Below are 22,311 nucleotides of genomic sequence, written 5' to 3'. Positions count from 1 at the left end.
TCACATACGAGCCCTCGTGTCCGCGCCACCACCTCCCCGGGCCAGCACGATTTGTGTTCAAGGGCTGACCCTCATCACATGTGAAGTTTCAAGTCAATCAGGCAAAGCATGTAGGAGTTATCATGACTTGATGTTCCATGGCGAAGGGTAAAAATGGCGGCGCCATAGCAGCCACGCGCTTCGAAATAGAGAAAAAGCTTTCAATAACTTTTGATCAGTATCATCTCTGGAGGATCTGAAAAAAATTTTGAAGTGCATTGGACAAAATCCCTAGGAGGAGTTTGTTCAAATACAACGTGTGGAAATCACGCCAAAATGAGAAGAAAGTTCAAAATGGCTGACTTCCTGTTTAGAGTAGACCCATGGTGCAGGAGACTTTTTTGTGCATCTATGCAAGTCACACGTGTACCAATTTTCATCTCCCTACTCCAAAAACAACCCATATGGGGATGTCATGCCTGACCCAGATCCAGGCTTTGATCCTTTTTTTTGCAGCATCTTCTGTTCTGGCTTTGATTTATTAGTTGTTTATTTTCATCATGTATTTACTCTATGTTCTACACTCAACAAAAATATAAACGCAACACTTTTGGTTTTGCTCCCATTTTGTATGAGATGAACTCAAAGATGTAAACGATTTGGAGCTTTGCTGCATCAATTTTTTTCCAGAAACTGTGAGAGACCTCCAGGTGGACACCATTCGGAAAATTAATATGGCTTTCAGGGACGATTTTGTGGGGATTACACAGATTAAGGAGTGTTACTGCCACTTTAAGGACGGCCCACAGCGTCTGAGAGTGCGCTGCGCTCCGAGCGCCGATCGACAGGCTGAAACCCCGCTGAAACAACCAGATCATTTCCAACGTGAAGGCTTTGTTGATCTGGGACGTTGTCTGACTTTCACAAAAAGGCAGAAGGCGTGGACATCAGCACTTTTTCGGCACATTCCACTGTTACAGGAGTTTTTTTTTCATGGAAAGAAAAGCGGAGGGACGCGCCACGGAGCCGTTCATTACGCGGCACAAAACCACCTCCGTGTTGGTCTCACAGGACGGCTTTCAGGTGGATTTCAGACGGCTGTCGGTTGCTTTCAGTCGTGTGATTATCCGAGAAATTGAGCATGAGCTGAACATGCCCCAACATGTCCTGTGAGGCTTCATCACGGTGTTGCATTGCGCCATGCGGCTCCACGCGAAATTCCTCCGCTCCTCTTTCCGTGACAAAAACTCCTGTAACAGTGAATGTGCCGTTCATTTCTAAACTGGACGCTGTCTTGATCCGGTATGTCGTCTGACTAGCACAGGAATTGTGAAAAGATGTGGACATCAGCACTTTTTCGGCACATTGAGACAGACGTGCGGAGGAGTTCCACGCGTCGCGGTGGAGCCGTGTGTGTAAATGTGTGTGTGTGTATATATATATGTGTGTGTGTATATATATATATATATGTGTATATATACTTTATAATATTTAATATATATAAAATGTGTGTATGAGTGTGTGTGTGTGTATATATATATACATATATATATACACACTCAACAAAAATATTAACGCAACACTTTTGGTTTTGCTCCCATTTTGTATGAGATGAACTCAAAGATCTAAAACCTTTTCCACATACACAGTATCACCATTTCCCTCAAATATTGTTCACAAACCAGTCTAAATCTGTGATAGTGAGCACTTCTCCTTTGCTGAGATAATCCATCCCACCTCACAGGTGTGCCATATCAAGATGCTGATTAGACACCATGATTAGTGCACAGGTGTGCCTTAGACTGCCCACAATAAAAGGCCACTCTGAAAGGTGCAGTTTTATCACACAGCACAATGCCACAGATGTCGCAAGATTTGAGGGAGCGTGCAATTGGCATGCTGACAGCAGGAATGTCAACCAGAGCTGTTGCTCGTGTATTGAATGTTCATTTCTCTACCATAAGCCGTCTCCAAAGGCGTTTCAGAGAATTTGGCAGTGCATCCAACCAGCCTCACAACCGCAGACCACGTGTAACCACACCAGCCCAGGACCTCCACATCCAGCATGTTCACCTCCAAGATCGTCTGAGACCAGCCACTCGGACAGCTGCTGAAACAATCGGTTTGCATAACCAAAGAATTTCTGCACAAACTGTCAGAAACCGTCTCAGGGAAGCTCATCTGCATGCTCGTCGTCCTCATCGGGGTCTCCACCTGACTCCAGTTCGTCGTCGTAACCGACTTGAGTGGGCAAATGCTCACATTCGCTGGCGTTCACGGATGAATCCCAGTTCACACTGTTCAGGGCAGATGGCAGACAGCGTGTGTGGCGTCGCGTGGGTGAGCGGTTTTCTGATGTCAATGTTGTGGATCGAGTGGCCCATGGTGGCAGTGGAGTTATGGTATGGGCAGGCATCTGTTATGGACGAAGAACACAGGTGCATTTTATTGATGGCATTTTGAATGCACAGAGATACCGTGACAAGATCCTGAGGCCCATTATTGTTCCATACATCCAAGAACATCACCTCATGTTGCAGCAGGATAATGCACGGCCCCATGTTGCAAGGATCTGTACACAATTCTTGGAAGCTGAAAATGTCCCAGTTCTTGCATGGCCGGCATACTCACCGGACATGTCACCCATTGAGCATGTTTAGGATGCTCTGGACCGGCGTATACTACAGCATGTACCAGTTCCTGCCAATATCCAGCAACTTCGTACAGCCATTGAAGAGGAGTGGACCAACATTCCACAGGCCACAATTGACAACCTGATCAACTCTATGTGAAGGAGATGTGTTGCACTGCATGAGGCAAATGGTGGTCACACCAGATACTGACTGGTATCCCCCCCAATAAAACAAAACTGCACCTTTCAGAGTGGCCTTTTATTGTGGGCAGTCTAAGGCACACCTGTGCACTAATCATGGTGTCTAATCAGCATCTTGATATGGCACACCTGTGAGGTGGGATGGATTATCTCAGCAAAGGAGAAGTGCTCACTATCACAGATTTAGACTGGTTTGTGAACAATATTTGAGGGAAATGGTGATATTGTGTATGTGGAAAAAGTTTTAGATCTTTGAGTTCATCTCATACAAAATGGGAGCAAAACCAAAAGTGTTGCGTTTATATTTTTGTTGAGTGTATTTTGCTTTGCCACTTTGTTTCTTTGTTACTTTTATACTTTAGCCATTGTCCAGTTCCGTCTTTTTTTGTTTAGCCAGTTTGTGTTTTCATTGTTCTTATTTGGGTCATTGACAAATTAGGCTTCAAAAAAGGTATTTTTTAAAGTATTTTCAATATAGATGTAAAACATTTGAGTCCAGAAAAATGTGTTTTAACAAATCTCATTTATTGAATAACATTTTTAACTGTTTTAACTCATTTTGAAACAGTATTTTGAACTGCATGACAAAAAATGTCAGGTGGCGCATACAAATATTTATAAAAATCTGTATACATTCCTATCTTTATTTTAAGATTAAATCTTTTGCAACTATTCCTTAGCATGTCTACACAAGGTAAAAGGTTATTATTTTATCACTGTTTTTTTTTCCAATAACATATGATTTTAGCATTCTGTATGTCAGGTTTTGAGCCAAGTTAACATTCAAGTTTGCCTTTAAAGACAAAAATAAAAACACAAATACACAAATCCAGATATTTAGTATAATAACTACATTCATCACATTAAAAAAAAAACATTTAGTCACTTTAACAAATAATTTTTTTGTTTAAATTGGTTGCACCACCTGACAAATATTGGTTGTACCACCTGACAACATCTGTTATAATATGAAATATGCTGAACAAAAAAATCATTTATAATAGTAACATATGTTCTAGTCATAGGTCTCTATTTAAGTGTTCTTAAATAGAGATATTTGATGCACAGTTAATTGCATTCTCACGTTGTTTGGAGAGTTAGGTTCAACATTGTTCTTGTTGGGAGAGTTAGGTTCAAGTTCTTCTGAGGGTTCATTTGACTTGGGTGTAAAATTCAATATTTCCTCAATGGCTCTTTTTCTGTCCCGGTGCTTTTTTGATCTTCCCTCCACTGTTGCCTATTTTTTTCTGTTCTTGCTTAGAGAATTGGCCGATAGGGGGCTTCACAATTTTACCTTCTCTCTTCCACCTCTGATAGCTATAAAACACAAGAACTAATAAACTTACAAATTTCCATTTAAGAATGTGGAAGTTGTAATATAATAATAAATGTAAAATGGACTATGTATAGATGCATTACCTCTCTTTTCTTTTTGCTAGATATGCTTCCCTTGCAGCCGGATACCCTGTGTCGTGCCGACTTTTCTTTACTTGATAGCGGCATCTAAAATGTACAAATTATAATTTGGAATGCTTAAAGTGTATAATATCTTTAAATTTAAAATTACAAAATATTTTATGGTTTCATGGATAATCTTAGAGCTTTGAACAGCATTATATAGTAACATTCCTTACAGTTGTGCCACCTGACTAGCTGGTTGCACCACCTGACTATTGCAGCTAATCTCAAATAAGAAGGCTTCTGTTTGGATGCTAGCATTAGCTTCTACCAATAGTATGAAGTTCAAACGGACCACTTTTAAAAAAATTAAGAGTTTTATGATAAAATATAATTTCATTGAGTTTTACATTGGTTGTACCACCTGACATGAAAAGTGTACCAGCATACGTATGAGTTGAAAGTAGTTATTTTTATTACTATTTGACAGAGATCTACAAAAATTTTAGCTTAGTCTAAACAGTCACTTAGGGTCCTCTGGCTGATGAATATCCTCTTTACAGCTGTTGTCTCTTCATTTCAAAATAAAAGTCATACGTTTATGGTTGCACCACCCTGATATTTAGGAAATGTAAATTGTTGGACAAAAGTTTTAAAGATTTTTTATAGCTTTAAAAACAAATATTAGAAATAAAAACATAATCAAAAAGATTTTAAACACAAAACAATGCCATAGTGTGTTGTATGGCTGGGGGGCCTGGCTGCCTTTTTGTTTCTGTCTTTTGTTTTTCCTTCCAAGTGGCTTGCATTTGGGACTGAGTGGCTGTGTAGCTGAGTTTATCAGGACCTCACCCTGATCACCTGAGGCTGATCACCTGCGGCTCGTCAGGACTCACAGCTGTGGTGCATCTATATGGATTGGAACATGGTGGCATTTAAGACTGGAGTGTACAGTGTGTATTTGCCAGAGACTCGACCTTGTGACCAGACGGGTGAGATCGTCGTCTCGGGAGCCATCTCATCATCAGTGGATGCAGAGAACATCCAGGGTTTGATGCACGGTCTGTGAAAGAGGAGGGGGTGAGGTCTCACGCTCGTCAGCACACTTCCTGAGGTACGTTAGATTTTGTGACTAACATTTATACAGTCAGTAAATGTGGTGTCCCTCACACCTTTTTATATTGAGCTGTACGTTAGTCATGTATCGGCTTCCACTGCAGTGGAGTTTTGTGAACTGGATGTTCCATGCCTGCAGGTTGGGAAGCTGATTAGTAATCAAGCCAGGAAGTGTTTGCTGTTTGTACACCTTTAAGTGTTCTCTCTGTGTGTAGAGTGTGGACTCACATAATGGTTCCTTCTTTCACAGACTCGGTTTGTTGCGGCCACCTGGGGGGTGTCGGCGGGGTCCTTGGGTCCTAACAGCTTCTGGCTCCGGACCGTTAGCGCTGCTGGGAGCGCACCACGCCAGACCGCACTTTCTTTTGTTATTTTTTGTATCACTGTTATGTATTAAATTCAGTTAGCCTTTGTACCGTGCTCTGCTTATTTCATACTGGGTCCTTCAAACGCTGGTCGGTTCTCCGAGCTGCGTCCGATACATAACATAGTGTTTCATTTTGACTTTATCATTGTCAAAATAACATTTTTATTAGTTAGGCACTATGCGTTAGGTGGGAAATTAATATATGGGGATGTTCAAGGTGGGCCCCTCATCACGTCCAACAGGTGTGAAGGATAATGAAGTATGTGGGCGTAACAGCCATTCAAAGTGAAACGGTGTGCTACAAAACACTCGCCAAAGTTTGACAAACCCTAGTAGCCACGCCCTTTGACCTACAGGAATTCTTTTGCTAACTTTTGATCAGCATGGGTTCATGGTGATGTGTACCAAATTTGAAGACAATTGGATGAAATCCTTAGTAGTGCAGCAGCTAACTGAAATAATCCTTCACATGGTCATGCAAGTATCAGATTTGGCATGAATGTTCTTCATAAATCAGTGTTTGAGAAAAAAGTGCTGGCCACTTGAAAATCCAATATGACAGCCAGGTAGGGGTCAATGAAGAATTACACAGAGGTCAAGATTTAAAAATGCTGCAATCATATTGAAAGCTATCAGGGCTGTGAAATGAAAACTGTGAAATCCGAGAAAGATTTGCAGAGGTCTGGGGGGCACAGCCCCCCAGGAGCTGGGGTCTTGGGAAACCAAATAAAATTTTCATCTACTGATACATTTTCAGCATCTCCTGGAAGAACAAATCTCAAAATTAGTGCATATTTAAATGATCCTCCATTCAACCTGTCATTTGAACCGTCAATGATGTTGAAATAACAGAATATGACATGGAAGTAGGACCTGGAATGATTTTCCTTTTAACTGTAAACCAAATTATGCATTAACTCAGAACAATTAAACTACATGAAATTCATGATGACTGAAAATACTGTTAAACCATGTCAACAACCACAGCTAAAGATTGTAGAATACTTTAAAAATCAGGGTAAAATATCAATAACATACCTTATAGTAAAAAGCCACACATTCTTGTGTAAATTCCTGTAAATCCACTCAAAGCCACAATGTCTTTTTTCCCATGAAAAAAGTCTACATTAATAAAAACTAATTTACATTGTTGTGTAAATTCATTCAAAGCCACAATGTCTTTTTTTTCAATGAAAGAAAGTCTAGATTAATGAAAGAAAAAAGGCTCATAATCTTTTCTGAAATCCTGTTTGAACAGCACAATGTTTATTTTCCAGAGAGAGAAAAAAAAAATTCTTACCAGTTCACTTTTCCCGTTTATCTTTCAGGTGTGTTGATGAAACCAGCAACAATTCCACAGATTCTTGTCCTTATCAGACTTTTTCAAACCGTCTTTCTTGCCATCTTCTCTCTGTCTGATGTCGCTCTGTGACACAGACATGCTGCAAAATTCTTCTTTTAAAAACTTGAAAGTTCTAAAAGTGTGCGATGTCCACATGCTACGTTTAGCTTAAGCGTCGCACAGGAGCCACACAGCGTCGCCGCAGCAACCAACCAGTCCCGCTTTACGACAACTGTTGTGATTTGGCGCTATATAAATCAAATTGATTTGATTTTGATTTTAATCACCTTATTATTTATCACTTAAACAGTGCACTTCTCCTTGAGGTAGCTTGAACAATCAAGTAATAATCTACCAGACGTAAAAAATATACAAATTTCCATGTTATTTTATCTGTCTAAAATAAATGTCCAAGGTTCCTTATGTGAAACAAGAAATTATCTAATCAGGTGGTTTTAATTTATAGATGAAAGGTTTCTAAAGAACCATTTACTGATTTAGCTATTTTAATTACAAGTAGGTATGGGTATCGAGAACCGGTTCTTTTCGGGTATCGTTAAGAAATGACTCGATCCACCGACATCAATAAGCTTTGTGATTAATGATTCTGTTATCGGTCCTTCAGAGTGGCCGCTGTTTTGGGGGTGTTTGTCAGGAAAATGATAATTTCTCTACACTGATTACAGACCCTGCAGCGGTCCGTGATCAACTTTTCTGCAGCGCAGCTTTGCTTTGAACCTTGAACCAACTGAAGCAGTGGTTCACAGATTGAAGCAATGCTTCGATCTATTGCTTCGTTTATTCTTTCTTTCTTTCGCTTAATTTTCCCCCGCTAAAACCCTAAAGAGCATACGTCTGAGTATTATTTACCTTTTTTACATTAAACCAACCTGTTATGGTCTTCTGAAACAGTTGATAGATGTATTTTATAACTTAAAAACGGGAGTGATGCTAATGCATTAGCATGTCTATGGCATTTTCAATGTTAAAAGGTAGCATTAAGCAGTTGCAGCTGTCATGTTCGGGTGCATTTGTTTTCAAATTGTAATATCCATCCATCCATTTTCTTCCGCTTTATCCGGAGTCGGGGCGCGGGGGCAGCAGCTCAAGCAAAGCCGCCCAGACCTCCCAATCCACACACACCTCCCCCAGCTCCTCCAGGGGAACCCCAAGGCGTTCCCAAGCCAGCCGAGAGATGTACTCCCTCCAGCGTGTCCTGGGTCTTCCCCGGGGCCTCCTCCCAGTGGGACGTGCCCGGAACACCTCTCCAGCGAGGCGTCCAGGGGGCATCCGGAAAAGATGCCCAAGCCACCTCAACTGACTCCTTTCGACGTGGAGGAGCAGCGGCTCGACTCCGACCTCCTCCCGAGTGACCGAGCTCCTCACAGCGCCCAGCCACCCTGCGGAGGAAACTCATCTCGGCCGCTTGTACTCGCGACCTCGTTCTTTCGGTCATGAGCCAAATCTCATGACCATAGGTGAGTTTCGGAACGTAGATCGATCGGTAAATCGAGAGCTTTGCCCCCCTACTCAGCTCTCTCTCCACCACGACGGTCCGATACAGCAACCGCATCACTGCAGATGCTGCACCGATCCGTCTATCGATCTCACGCTCCATCCGTCCCTCACTCGTGAACAAGACCCCGAGATACTTAAACTCCTCCACTTGAGGCAAGGACACTCCACCGACCTGAAGAGGGCAAAGCACCTTTTCCCGGTCGAGAACCATGGCCTTGGATTTGGAGGTGCTGATTTTCATCCCGGACGCTTCACACTCGGCTGCAAACCGCCCCAGTGCACGCTGAAGGTCCTGATTTGACGAAGCCAACAGAACCACATCGTCTGCAAACAGCAGAGACGAGATTCTGTGGTTCCCAAACCAGACCCCCTCTACACCCTGGCTGCGCCTAGAAATTCTGTCCATGAAAATAATGAACAGAACCGGTGACAAAGGGCAGCCCTGGCGGAGGCCAACGTGCACTGGAAACAGGTTTGACTTACTACCGGCAATGCAACCAAGTTCCTGCTGCGGTCGTACAGGGACCGGATAGCCCTTAGCAAAGGACCCCGGACCCCGTACTCCCGGAGCACTCCCCACAGGGTGCCCCGAGGGACACGGTCGAACGCCTTCTCCAGATCCACAAAACACATGTGGACTGGTTGGGCGAACTCCCATGAACCCTCGAGCACCCGATGGAGCGTGTAGAGCTGGTCCAGTGTGCCACGACCAGGACGAAAACCACACTGCTCCTCCTGAATCCGAGGTTCGACCATCGGTCGAATTCTCCTCTCCAGTACTCTGGAATAGACCTTACCGGGGAGGCTGAGGAGTGTGATCTCCCTATAGTTGGAACACACCCTCCGGTCCCCCTTCTTAAACAGAGGAACCACCACCCCGTTCTGCCAATCCAGAGGCACTGTCCCCGATCGCCACGCGATGTTGCAGATGCGTGTCAGCCAAGACAGCCCCACAACATCCAGAGACTTAAGGTACTCAGGACGGATTTCATCCACCCCAGGAGCCTTGCCACCAAGGAGCTTTCTAACCACCTCGGTGACTTCGGCCTGGGTAATGGATGAGTCCGCCCTCGAGTCCCCAGTCTCTGCTTCCTCTTCGGAAGACATGACGATGGGATTGAGGAGATCCTCGAAGTACCCCTTCCGCCGCCCGACAACATCCCCAGTTAGGGTCAACAGCTCCCCACCCGCACCGTAAACAGTGCTGGTGGAGAGCTGCCCCCGCCTCCTGAGGCGTCGGACGGTTTGCCAGAATCTCTTCGAGGTCGATAGTCCTCCTCCATAGCCTCCCCGAACTCCTCCCAGACCCGAGTTTTTGCCTCTGCAAATTGTAATATTTCTTAAATGTATTTTTGTTTATATATTAATAATCTAATGATTATTACATACAATTTTAGAGAAAGACACAAAAAGAACCTGAATAGAAACACAACAGAAAATATAAAACCAACTAACAATGAACATACATAAATAAATACATACAGAAATAAATAAGTGTTTCCTGTGAACACCTAGTAACTCTTACACCTCCATTTCATCCCTGTCTTATTTAAGTTTAATAACAGTTTGTTTCGGTCAAACCATATTTTCAATGTGTTAATTTCTTCAGTGATTTCCTCCAGAACTATCTGCCAAACTAGAAAACTGCTGCATCCTAGTAAGAGCAGAATACTACTGGAATGAATATGAATAAGGAAAGTTGGGTTTTTTCTCACTAAATGGATGCTGCACTCACTGCAGTTTATTGTCTGGAATAGTCCCAGATTGTATTTCAGAGCTTCTAGAACTCAAACATTTTTGTGTGGGTGGTGTTGGGGGTAATTTTGGGTTTCAGCTTTTTTTGTTTTTCACCACTTTCATCCCTGAATATGTCAATCGTGAGTCACTTTTGTGCGGATTAAAGTAGCTAACTGGGACTCCTGTCTTGTTGCGAGAAAGAAATGAGAATCGTCGTCCGTTCTGTTCACACAGCTCCAAACGTTGCGCGGCTCTCTGCCCAGTCAAATTAGAACGATAGAGTCCAGTCTGAATTAATAACTTCAAATTGAAACACCATTTTATTTTTATTTATGTCCAGAGATCAAGGATAGAGTGACAATTTCATATTATTTACTTTAAGACTCAATGAAATACATAGAAAACCTGTAAAGCCTACTTTTAGTACAAAATTCACGAGGTATCGATAAGGGAATCGATAAGGAATCGGATGGATAAGCAGAATCAATACTGGCATCGATAAAATCTTATCAATACCATCCCCAATTACAAGTATTCTAAACTTTTTTAAAACTGTAATCAGAAATTTTGAGGTAACAAACAACAACAAAAAACATTTCTAAGGATTTTTCTGCAGACAACTGCTCTACAAATGAGCAGTCCTGTGACACGTTTCTGTTTTGTACAGATCAGTGGTTTCTGCCACTAGTCTTCCATGTTTTGGCCCGACGCGTCGTTCCTACTTGACAGCGCGAAGCTACGTCACAGCTCAGAGTGTCGAAAGTTGGATTGGGTTGAACTTATGTTTTTTCTTTTGTTCAATAAAAAAAGATTGGGTTGAACTTTGACTGCGTCAGCCTGCCAACAAGCGGCAATGCGCGCTCCCGTCAGAAGCATCGCTTTAGCTCAGCTTTTGACACGACGCTTCTGATGCCTCTAAAAAGCAATGCGTCTCATTGAAAATAATGCTTTTTAGACCGATTCTTGACCGCTCTGACGCTTCCGACGTGTGAAAGGCCCATTAATCTGCAATAATGAGCTTGAAATAGCACTGATCAAAATAATGAGGATAAAATCTATATCGGATTCCTGATCGGGATGCAACATCCGATTTCGATCAAGTCTGAAACCACGTGATTGAGCCCAATTTTGGATCACGTGATCGGATCGGGACATCCCTAACAGAGACGTCCAAAAACAAAGTACTTATGAATCCTCGAGTGTTTATGACAGATGACGTAGTTACTAGAAGCGTCCCAGCATGCGCTTCAATGAACTGAGGCACAGATTAATTCCAAAGTTTGCACAAGTGTGATGTTGTGTTATGATAACTTGTTTTTAAGTTATAACTGTTCATTTTGATGCAGACACGGTAAAAGCAGCAGCTGTGAGAAGGTTTTGTGCACCTGCACGGCCACGAGTCAAACGCAGCCTGTTAAAAATGCTAATAAGTGTTAGGGCCGCCACAACTAGTCGATGAGTCATTTGCTTTGAACTTTGAAGCAGTGCTTCGATCCTCTGCTTCGTTGGATCTTTGCTCCCCTCTACTTCAGAAGCTGCAACTCCGCTTCTTATCTCCTATCAAAACCATTAAAATATGTCAATCATGAGTCACTTTTGTGCGGATTAAAGTCACTAACTAGGACTCCTGTCTTGTTGTGAGAAAGAAATGAGAACTGTCCTCTGTTCCGTTGCTCCAAATGCTGCACCACTGAATCAAGTTAGAAAGATAGAGTCCGCTCAGAATTAATAACATCAAAGCAAATCACAGTTTAAATCAAAAGGCACCTCTTTCCAAACTTTGTAATACAAACAAACTGCAATTGATCAAAATGTTTTAATTCATATCAAAATGGTAATTCATTTCTATGCATAATTAAAAATCTCAAACAGCTCACTTTCTCATTTAGCACAATTCAAAGTCTAAAATCAGCTGCATGATCACCAAATACTATTAATTTCCAAAGTCCAACTAATAATTTTATTATACTTACTTAATTATTATATTACAAATAACTACTACAGTGCACTATGCCCAATAACCAAGATTATTTACCCTTTTAACATTTACCTTATTTAATCAACTAAATGCATCCGAAGCAAACACAGGCACTTCTCGAACCACTAAGAATGCACACAGTCACCAAACCAATATTATTTTAACTCATCACAAATGCCAAACAGTTCACACGCCACCGAGACTCCACACCGCATATTTCAAAGTCCAGGCATCCCAGCCGGCACGCAGTAGCTGTTTAATGCGCACATCTAAACCAGAAGCACTTAGACTGGTAGTAAAAGTCTTAGCACAATCTACCACAGCCCACACGCGACAATCCACCAGCATTAAGTAAATAAGCAAGCATTTCTTACCAGCTGCCTCTTCAAACTTGTCTGCGAGTACTTATCCCCGCAGTAACTTTGGAGCACGTCTCCTACATGTCTATATCTGATTATGGCTGGGTCTTCCAACATGACAATGACCCCAAACACACAGCCAGGGCAACTAAGGAGGGGCTCCGTAAGAAGCATTTCAAGGTCCTGGAGTGGCCTGGCCAGTCTCCAGACCTGAACTCAATAGAAAATCTTTGGAGGGAGCTGAAACTCCAAACCTGAAAGATCTGGAGAAGATCTGTATGGAGGAGTGCACCAAAATCCCTGCTGCAGTGTGCAAACCTGGTGAAAAACTACAGGAAACGTTGTAGAGAAGCTTGAATCTTCGACTGGACTGGGTTGCTTGACGCGAGGACGTTTCGCTTCAAATCGCAGAAGCTTCCTCAGCTAAAATTCTTGCTCTGGTAGTCTGACTTCTGTCTTGACTCTTGTAGAGAAGAATAAACAGAAGCCACAAAAGCTGGAGTTTTAAACCTAACCAGACCCCTCCTACCGAGAGGCAGACTGCTATAGGCTAGTGACTAAACAATAGCTCTAATTAGCACCTATTGTGCTCTAGTTAGCACCCTCCTAATGATGGGACGGACCCTCTCCTGATGGCTCCCTTGACGACTCTTCTGATGACGTGAATGACTCATTACCATGAACAAAAGACTGAAACTGCTTTGACCTGAGTACCCCACTGTAAACAGGGGACAAAGCGTGTCTCAGACCCCTTCCCCGGTTAAGGCTGGGTTTCAACTGTTTCACATAGAATGCCTCCTTGTCCCCTCTCTCAAACCATTTCTTCTCTCTGGCTAAGATTTTAACTTCTTTGTCCTCAAACATGTGGTTAGTGTCTTTAAGGTGGAGATGAATGGTTGATTGGATTTTGCTGTGTCCTGTCGTTTCCGCACGGACGCATTTCGCTGTAGCACACAACTCTCATGGAGTAAACGCTACGCTAAGAGGTTGGAGTTATCAACAAGATGCCGCCCAAATCGAACTACGGAGACTTGAAAGAGTGACTTGACTCCCTGGCTGAGGATGTGTCTGCTGTCAAAACGCAGCAGACACAGCTCTTGGAACTTTTGGAGGAGGTTAAACAGCTGCGCCTCCAGAACGAGGAGAAAAGCCGGCGCATCACAGAGCTGGAGCAGCGAGTGGAGGAACTGGAGCAACATTCCCATATGAATGACGTGGTCATCTCAGGAATCCAAATCAAGCTGTACGCGCGTGCGGTTGTCGGCGATGGTGAGGAGCCCAGTGAGCAGGAGACGCTCTCTGTGGAGCAACAGGTGGCATCCTACCGCCAGAGTAGAGGGACAGAGCTGGACCTGGAGCACATTGAGGCGTGTCACACACTGAGACAAACAGGAGAGAGACCAACCGTCATCGTAAGATTTGCCAACAGAAGAAACAAAAGGGCACTCTTGAAGCAAAGATTCAAACTAAAAAGGAACAAATGTATTCATGAACGACCACTTAACCAAAAAGAATGCTGATATAGCCAAGAAAGCAAGATACCTAAAGAAACAGCAAAGAATCCAGCAAATGTGGATTCTCATCAAACTGAATGGTACACCAGAAGAAGCAAAAGTTATGGTGGTGAGAAATATAGAAGAGCTTGACAAATACAACTGAAAGATAAAGGTAACAATGTGAGACTCTATACACCACCATGAACATTACAACAAACACATCCCCACCAAGGAACAACAAAGGTACAGATCTGCTACAGAGAATCTTACAATTTAAACAAAAGGAACTGGAAACATTTAAATATACTGAGCACAACACACAAGACCAGGAAAATGAAACTGACCCGGTCAACAACCTTCTTGTTTCAATAAATATGAACTGTGATTACTATACACAAGACCAGTATAAAAATGTCATGACTTCGGACGACAAATTGTCAATCATACATTTCAACAGCCGAAGTTTGTACACTAATTTTAACTCTATAAAGGAATATTTGCAACAGTTTATATCACCATTTAGTATTATTGCCATATCAGAATCCTGGTTACAAAAGGAAAAAGGTATTGATTTTAATTTAGATGATTATGAGTTGCATTATGTAAACAGGAAAAGGCGTTGCATTATATATTCATAAAACAATTCAATTTACGGTTGTAGAAAGTATGTCAGAAACAATAGATGGAGTAATGGAATGTCTGACAGTCGAAATATACAACAAAAAGAGAAAAAACATTATTGTAAGTTGTGTATATCGGTCACCTGGTTCAAGTATTGACATTTTTAATGAACAAATTTTTTTGGAAATAAGTACTAAAAACATATTTGTCTGTGGGGATTTTAACATAGATCTTTTGAATCCTGAAAAACAGAAATCAATAGATGCTTTTTCTGACACAATGTATAGTATATCCCTTTATCCAGCAATTACAAAACCAGGCAGAATAACATCTCACACTGCCACAATAATCGATAATATCTTTACGAATATTATTGAAAATCAAGTTATAAGTGGCCTGTTCATATGTGATATCACTGATCACTTACCTGTTTTTATTGTTTATGACTGTGACTTTAAAAAAAACTAAACATGACAGAGAAGTAGTCCACAAACGAATAAGAACAGAAGAAACAATAAAAGCCTTCAACAGCAGTTTAAATACACAAGACTGGAACACAGTCTCCAGTGAGTCAGATGTAGATGGTGCATATAGCAATTTCATAGAAATTTTCTGCACGTTGTATAATAAACATTGTCCCCTTAAAGAATACTATAAAAATAAAAGATACAATAAATGTCCTTGGCTAACCAAAGGAATATTAAAAGCCTGCAAAAAGAAAAACAGCCTTTATAAAAAATGTATTAATTCAAAAACAAAAAGAAGCTGAAATAAGATATAAAGTATGTCAAAATAAATTAACAGAAGTCATCCGAATAAGTAAAAAGTTGTACTATAATGAAATTTTACAAAAAAATAAAAACAACATTAAAGAAACTTGGAACATTTTGAATAACTTAATTAAACCAGGATCCTCCAATATAAGATATCCAGATTATTTTATTGATAAAAATGTTCATGATTACAACATGAACAATATAGTAAATGGTTTTAATAAATTTTTTGTACATGTTGGCCCCGACTTGGCTGCTGAAATCCCAAATCCAGGAATTTAGCAGTCCAATGAAACCATAAATAGAAACATAAATTAAATTTTTCTTTCAGCAACAGACTATCTACAGACTGTCACGATATAGACATGGTATTAGTCAAAAAAGTCAAACAACATCTCAAAACCTCTGACCTATATCTGTAATTTGTCATTCCAAACTGGATGTGTTCCGAAAAAAAATGAAAATTGCAAAAGTTATACCACTGTACAAAAATGACAAACATATTTTTACCAATTATAGACCAATTTCTTTACTCCCACAGTTTTCAAAAATCCTAGAAAAATGGTTTGACTCTCGTTTGGAAAAATTCATAGAAAAATATCAGTTAATAAATGAAGATCAATATGGCTTTAGAAAGAAAAGAACCAGTTCAATGGCTATTATTGAGGCAATAGAAGAAATCACTAATGCATTGGAAAGAAAAAGATATGCTGCTGGAATATTCATTGATCTTAAAAAAAGCATTTGACACAATTAACCATTCAATTTTAATCAACAAATTAGAGAATTATGGTATCAGAAGAGTCGCAGGAAATTGGATAAAAAGTTATCTTACAGATAGGGTCCAATACGTGAAAATGGGAAATTACAAATCCGAATGTCTTGGCGTCGCTTGTGGTGTCCCCCAGGGGGCAGTGTTGGGTCCCAAATTGTTTAATATGTACATTAATGACATTTTTAATGCATCTAGATCACTGAAACTAATATTATTTGCTGATGATACAAATATATTCTACAGTAGTGACAATTATAATGAACTTATAAATACTGTAAATGACGAACTAAGTAAAATTTAAAAAAATGGATGGACAGTAACAAATTATCATTAAATTTAAATAAAACAAAAGCAATGATATTTGGTAATTATAAGATTAAATCTACAAATAAGCACAGACGGTGTCCAAATTGAAAATTTAGCTGAAAACAAATTTTTAGGAGTAATAATAGACAGTAAATTAACATGGAAAGCCCACATCAGACACATAAAAACGAAAATTTCAAAAAGCCTCTCTATTATGAATAAGGTAAAGCAATTTCTTGATAACGCACTCCGTACATTATATTGCTCCTTAGTTCTCCCATACTTAACATATTGTGTTGAAGTGTGGGGTAACAATTATTGATGTTCAATACAACCATTATTTATATTACAAAAACGAGCAATAAGGATCATACATAAAGCTGGATTTTTAGAACAAAGCAATAATCTTTTTATGCAATCAAAATTACTTACATTTCATGATCTTGTAAAATATTATACATTACAGATTCTATTCAAGGTATTTAATAAGTCACTGCCAAGTAACATTCAAAAGTTCTTCTCAGTCAAAGAGTGTGCTCATAATATTAGAGGTTTTGCTAAATTCACATTATTAAAAGTTAGAACCACCCGAAAAGATTTTTGTGTGTCTGTATGTGGAGCAAATTTATGGAATGGTTTGGACGTCAAACTCAAGCAATGCCAAAATATTCATGAATTCAAGTCACATTATAAACAGAGGGTCTGGGATCGGTACAGAATGATTGAGACTCAACAATAAAAGCCATTTTACATTCATGGCTCATGGCTCTGTATCACAATTGTTGGTTTGCTTCATATGTTTGGTTCTTTATCGTAATTGGTATTGTTGCTCTCTCATCATTGTTGGTATGTCTTTTATATGTTTGTTTCCTTACCGTAACTGGTATTGTTGTTTTCTTACCATTGTTGGGATGTGCTTCGTTGCTTGTTTATCATATTGGTATTGTTTTCTTGCCGCTGTTGGTATCTATTGTGGGAAATTACAAGTATTTAAACGTATTATTTTCTTAATTTTCTATCTAATTGACGGGAAGCAGCTATGTACTTTATGTTAAATTTGAATAAAGGGGTGGGATTAAATAAGTTTTCTTCCTCCCACTCCTTTTTGAGCGGATATAATGACCTGAGTTAATAGTAAATTTAATTTATTGTTTAATTGTTTTTCTGTTTTTCTGCATTACTTATCCTCTGCTCAAATAAAATAGATGATGATGATGAACTGCAGACTGAGGTCCACTGGCGCCCTCTCTGCGGTGCTGGTATAGCCTTTTGTGTAACGGCTGCTTAGTCTCACCTATGTAGTGTTCGTTACAGTTTTCCTGACATCTGATATAATACACTACATTGCTCTGTTTGTATCTAGGGATCCTGTCCTTAGGGTGAACTAATTTCTGTCTCAAAGTGTTAACCGGTTTAAAGTAAACTGGGATTTTGTGCTGTCTGAAGATCCTCTGTAGTTTTCCCCTACTCCTGCTAAATAAGGGAGAGACACCCTTCTTCTTGTCTCTGTCTCCTGTCTCTCTGGTCTCTTTGTTCTCTGGGACTTCTGCACTTTGTCCAGGGACCATCGTGGGTACCCACATACTGTGAGGGCTTTCCGGACAAGTTGTTGTTCTTTAGCCCTTCCCTCTGCAGTTGTGGGCACCTGTAGGGCTCTGTGTTGAAGAGTCCTGATCACCCCGAGCTTGTGTTCAAGGGGGTGGTTTGAGCCAAAGAGCAGATAGTGGTCAGTGTGAGTGGGTTTTCTGTAAATCCCTGTCTGGAGCTGCCCGTTCTCGCCAATCGTAACATCACAGTCCAAGAAGGCTAAATGTTTGTTTCTGGCATCCCCACGTGTAAACCTGATATTGGAGTCCACTGAGTTGATGTGCTCTATAAAGTCCTCAATCTCCTGTTGCTTGATTTTAACCCATGTGTCATCTACATATCTGAACCAGTGACTAGGAGGGATGCCCGTGAAAGACGTCAAGGCTGTCTTCTCCAATCACTCCATGTACAGACTGGTGATGGGGTTTCCGGTATCCCCCATTGTGATGGGCATCCTTCCCATCATTAGGAGGGACAGCTGCCCTGTCATTAGGAGGGTGCTAACTAGAGCACAATAGGTGCTAATTAGAGCTATTGTTTAGTCACTAGCCTAGAGCAGTCTGCCTCTCGGTAGGAGGGGCTGGTTAGGTTTAAAACTCCAGCTTTTGTGGCTTCTGTTTATTCTTCTCTACAAGAGTCAAGACAGAAGTCAGACTACCAGAGCAAGAATTTTAGCTGAGGAAGCTTCTGCGATTTGAAGTGAAACGTCCTCGCATCAAGCAACCCAGTCCAGTCGAAGATTCAAGCTTCTCTACTATGGAAACCACCTGGACAACTGAGAGCCTACACAGATACAGGAAACATTTGACCTCTTTAATTGCAAACAAAGGCTACTGTACCAAATACTAACATTGATTTTCACAGGTGTTCAAATACTTATTTGCAGCAGTAACATACAAATAAATTATTTAAAAAAATCATACATTGTGATTTCCGGATTTTTTTTTTATATTATGTCTCTCACAGTGGCCATGCACCTAAGATGAAAATGTCAGACCCCTCCATGATTTCTAAGTGGGAGAACTTGCAAAATCGCAGGGTGTTCAAATACTTATTTTCCTCACTGTAACTAAAACTAAAGGCCCAGTCACACAGCACTTAACGAAGGGTGATGAAGCCCTGTTTCAAATTGCTTAACTGTCGCGCAGCTTCGTTCCTGCAGCTGGTGCTTCGTCATGATTTTTAAACTGTTGAAAAATTTGAACGAAGGGCAACGAAAACCTCAATTCGACTGTTTTGTTTTGCTGTCGTTCTTGATGTTTTTTAATCGTTTGTTTAGTTTTTGTAATGTCACTGTTTAATTTGACTTCGTTGGAGCAGCTGAATGTTTTCACACAGCGCAGAAGCCGGTTTGTGAGCGCTGAGGCTGCTGCTGCTTCATGTACTGTTGGAAATTACAGGGCAAACTCAGCCTGCTTGCTTGGATTTTTTTTTATCTGTGTGGGGGGGCAGCTTCAATGAGCTCAGGCACATTACATAGGCCAGAATTAATCTTTTGTGTGGATACAATTAATTATTTTGCCACAAGCAACTGTTGAATTTGAAACAACAAAAAAGTTGTGTAATTTCCGACGGTACTTGAATGCAGCATCAGCGACAGTAGCAGCTCCTCCGTGCGCTTATTATTTTGCATTAAATATAACAATCTGAGTGTAGGAATGATAATCCAGTCCTTCTGTACATGTGGTAACAGGTAGATGAATCAACATGATATAAAGAGCTGTTCTGGAAGGAAGAATTCATGTTGTGGATCAGTGATCAGCTGGTGGAAATAACCGCACGTGAGTCAATGTGCACGTTCACATGCACTGATTAATTTACTGCTCTGATATATTTAATCATCTTTACACATATTTATATTTGTTCTCCCTTTAGACAGTTTTCTGTTATAAATCAATATATATGCTTAGAACATAATGCAGTGATACAGCACACTTTTTTTTTTTAACTGGAGGAAGACGGAGCACGCAGCGTGTCAACAGACAGTGTGGATTCTGATGATGAAGGAGATGATCCCTCTTTTATTCTAGATGAGGAACCAGAGCAGGTGGTCCACTGAAGTGCGCACAGATCTCCACAGATTCTGTTTGCAGTTTCTCCGGTACTCAGGCGCTATGAGCTCCGTCCCAGCAACGAGTCCTGGAACTCCGAGACGCAGACACACAGTGCTCCAGGTAAGGCTCCAGGCGCATTTCGTTGAGATCGTGAGCTTCAGTTTTGTTAATTTCCTCTTTCGTCCCTTTTGCGCTCTTGCTTCACAGACTGTTTGGTGATAAAAGCTCTTTCGTCCACCTTTTCTCAACGAATTGTGACGTTTTTTACTTGTTCCCTTCGTTCAGGAATCATCGTGTGCCGCTGGGCCATTACATTTCATCTTGCAAGCTTGGGATGGTCGTGTTGGATACACAGGCTTGTGTTTACTAAAGACACATTTTGAACTGTAACACCAGGTTCAAGTTCTCTGAACATTTATGGCCTTTAATAACTTCACGTTTGTACATGTTGAAGACTGTCAGAATTCATTTAGGTGATTAAACCCCAGTACATATGTTTCTAATACTGAATTTTGACATGGAGTCTCATGAGGAGTGTGTCCACATCGTCTTTGGTTGACTGATGTCCTCACAGCAGTGGGGTGGTGGTGGTGCACATAGTAGAGTGCCCTTATTAGAGAGAGAAGTGACATGACAAGTAAAAAAAATAAAATCGGTCACATGACTCATGGTGTCATCTTGGTTCCAAAATAGTGTTCATTGTTAATGTGTCTGTATGTAAATCCAGCCATTTTGTTTATTTATTCTCTGAAAATTCTGGATTGTTGTGCATTTGGAGGCACAAATAGACACAACAAGGGCTTCAAGATGTACAGATTCCCTTCAGATCTGAACAGAAGAAACATTTTGGAAAATAAAGTCAGTCGTGTGGGATGGAAGCGACTTCATCATCAAAGCTTTGAGAGGTAAATTTATTGTTCAGTCCCATGTCCAGTAAAACTCACCTAAACCGTCATCGTATAAACCAGATATTCACAGTCACCAGACACAAAAAGTCCCAAAGTTTTGTGTTGTTTTCCATGTAATAAACACCATATATAACAGATTTTGTACAATGAATTTTCACTCACATCAGATTAAATGCCCTGTCCGATCACAATGTATTTCCATTAAAACCCAGAGCAGTCTGGACGTGCACAGTAACAGAGGTACAAATTAAAGTTCAGCTCTGACACTCGCCCATTTGAGTGGGACCAGAGTCATTTCTGTGATTAAAAGTCCGACCGTTAATTTTTTTTTCACACCATGTTCAGACTCAGACCCGAAGCCTGACGTGCACCTGTTAAATCAGACACAAAAGACTGTGATTTCACACTTTTCTGCTTTTAATCCTTTGTCTGCCATCATATTATAATAGTTTTTACAGTGCGCACGCTGATAAATAGATCAGAAAAGTCTGCATCACATTCACAGCATGAAGTCGGTAAAAGAGGAAATTGTTCAGCTTCCCTTTGATTTGGAGGTGATGATTGTAGAAAGAAAAGCTTGTTGAGGGTCAAATTAGTCCAGAACACAGACGGAGAACTTTAAAACTGTCACACACGTCATTGTATGACATGGAGTTACAGAGCTGCAGAAGCATAAATCAGCCTTTAAATTAATTAAATCATCATAAAGTGTAAATTTAGCCCAACCGATATGGATTTTTTGAGGCTGATGCCGATAATATTTGGATGAAAAAAATGCAGATAAAAGATAAATTGGCTGATATATATATACACACGAGGTCTGTCCATAAAGTATAGGTCCTTTTAATTTTTTTCAAAAACTATATGGATTTCATTCATATGTTTTTACGTCAGACATGCTTGAACCCTCGTGCGCATGCGTGAGTTTTTCCACGCCTGTCGGTGACGTCATTCGCCTGTGAGCACTCCTTGTGGGAGGAGTCCTCCAGCCCCTCGTCGGAATTCCTTTGTCTGAGAAGTTGCTGAGAGACTGGCGCTTTGTTTGATCAAAATGTTTTCTAAACCTGTGAGACACATCGAAGTGGACACGGTTCAAAAAATTAAGCTGGTTTTCGGTGAAAATTTTAACGGCTGATGAGAGATTTTGAGGTGATACTGTCGCTT

At 40.7% G+C, this 22,311-nt stretch overlaps 1 protein-coding gene and 1 long non-coding RNA gene across 2 annotated transcripts in view; one reads left to right on the top strand and one right to left on the bottom strand.

Moving 5' to 3' along the window:
* Window positions 1–22,311, bottom strand: part of dcaf15 (DDB1 and CUL4 associated factor 15) — a 74,202-nt gene that overhangs the window by 46,310 nt on the left and 5,581 nt on the right.
* LOC117526467 lies at window positions 19,940–20,903 on the top strand. The gene is made up of 3 exons (XR_004565297.1): window positions 19,940–19,966; window positions 20,216–20,359; window positions 20,525–20,903. It is a non-coding gene; the product is annotated as an uncharacterized LOC117526467 (long non-coding RNA).

Source organism: Thalassophryne amazonica, chromosome 15 (genome assembly GCF_902500255.1).
Source record: "Thalassophryne amazonica chromosome 15, fThaAma1.1, whole genome shotgun sequence".
NCBI lineage: Eukaryota > Metazoa > Chordata > Actinopteri > Batrachoidiformes > Batrachoididae > Thalassophryne > Thalassophryne amazonica.
This window is presented reverse-complemented; position numbering and strand designations above follow the sequence as displayed.